Source organism: Triticum aestivum, chromosome 4D (genome assembly GCF_018294505.1).
Source record: "Triticum aestivum cultivar Chinese Spring chromosome 4D, IWGSC CS RefSeq v2.1, whole genome shotgun sequence".
In the NCBI taxonomy this organism is placed as follows: domain Eukaryota; kingdom Viridiplantae; phylum Streptophyta; class Magnoliopsida; order Poales; family Poaceae; genus Triticum; species Triticum aestivum.
Genome location: NC_057805.1, coordinates 49,589,848 through 49,591,843, shown reverse-complemented (window position 1 = coordinate 49,591,843; position 1,996 = coordinate 49,589,848).

The window sequence follows — 1,996 nt, the reverse complement described above, 5'->3', positions numbered from 1 at the left end:
GCTGCGAGGCTGGGGCTTGAGCTCCACCCAAGATGCAGGCGATAGCACGCGGCTCCTGGAAGCCCCCAGCCCCCTCGTCTTGATGGTGGTCGTCATTCCTTCTTGGTGGTGGCGGTAGTGAGGAAGGCCAGCGTTGCCCTGGGGACGATCCTCACGAGGCTGATCCCTCCAGGCGCCCTCGCGAGGCTGATCCTGCCAGCGGTCCTCACGAGGCGGTCGCGCTACTCCTGGCGCGGGCCCCGGTCATCCCAACGTCCGCCACCACGTCCTCCTCCTCGGCCGTAGCCCCGGTCGTTGCGCTTGGGGCGTCAACCGAAGCGTCCTTCTCGAATGGCCCTGAGTTCTTGGCAGTCGCTGGTGTTGTGGCTATGCAGGTTGTGGAAGGCGCAGAACGGTCGGCTGCTCCTGGATGACTCGGGCTGGTCTCTGCTGCGCTTGGTGTCTGGCTCCGCCGCGAGCACGGCTGCTCCCTTGCGCTTCACTTCCTTGGCCTTGGCTTTCTTCTCCTCCGGGTCCACAGCCGGGGGCTCGAGGAGGGAGAGGCGCCCCTCCTCAGCTCTTGCGCACTTGGTTGCCAGGTTGAATAGCTCCAGAGACGTGCACAACTCCTCGTGGATGGCGAGCTCCTCCTTCATCTTGACGTCGCGGACGCCATCAAAGAATGCGGAGATGATGGCCTCGTCCGTCACCTTGGGAATCTTGAGGCGAACGTTGTTGAAGCGCTGGATGTACTTCTGGAGGGTCTCTCCTGGTTGTTGCTTGACGCGACGCAGGTCACCCGCGGCCGGTGGGCGGTCGCGAGTGCCCTGGAAATTGGCAACGAAACGGTCGCGCATCTCGTCTCAGGAGGAGATCGAGCCTGGAGGCAGGTTCAGGAGCCAGGAGCGGGCACCATCCTTGAGAGCCATGGGGAACCAGTTCGGCATGACTTTCTTGTCGCCATTGGCGGCCTCGATGCTCAGCTCGTAGAGCTGCAGGAACTCCGCAGGGTCGGGGGTGCCGTCATAGCATGGAGGCGGATACGGCTTGAACTTGCCCGGCCAGGCGACGCTACGTAGCTCGGGGGTGAAGGCGCGGCAGCCGGCCGTGGTCACCGGGGCCCGTCTTGGAGGTGGGACTTGGTCTTGGCGCCCGCGCGCCACCACGGCAAGCGGCAGGGGGCCCTGCCGCAGCAAGCGATCCTGACGTGGCGGTGGGAGTGGTGGAGCGTTCTCTTGCGGTCGAGGGACTTCTTGACAGCTTCTTTCTTCACACGCGGGCGCTGGACGCGGCGGGTCACGCCGCGGAGCCGCGCGCCTTGGCGCCAGGGCGCCGTCTTGGGGCAGAGGTGGCGGAGGCGCTCCGTGAGCTACGTCCCCCGTAGCTGGCGGTGGACGTGGCAGCGAGAGGGACGGTGCAGGGGAGCCCCTGCGGTGCTGACAAGCTCTGTGATGTGGTCCAGCCAGTCCTTGTAGAGGTCGTCGACTGGGCGGTAGTGCAGGACACTACAAAAAAAAGACACATCCGTGACATTTTGGGCCGAACGAAATTTTTTTGTGTCATACATATGACACTTCTATGACGATAATTGTGACAAAACCCGGTATCATCATAGATGTGGTGGGCTCCTACTTCTATGACAAAAAATCATGACAGAAAATGGGCTTTTCGTCCTGGGCAGGGCGGAGACGCAGCTGCATGACATTATTTGGGCCGTCCATGACGGAAAAAACCGTGGTAGAAGCGAGGGGGACGAAAATTTTGGGGAGTTCCCGTTTACGGTGGGAGGTCGGGGGCCGAGCGATGCGCGTTTCTCTCGTACACGTACGCGCATGTGTGCGAGGCGTTGGATCTAACTGAACCCGAGCGAGGCGTTGGGCTCTAATTGAACCCGAGCGATTGCACTGCAGGCTACGCGTTACTGAACCCGAGCGATCGATCGATGGCTGTTAACTGAACCCGATCGAGCGATTCCTTCGCTACTGCTGCTAACTGAAGCCGATTGATTGGATGAACA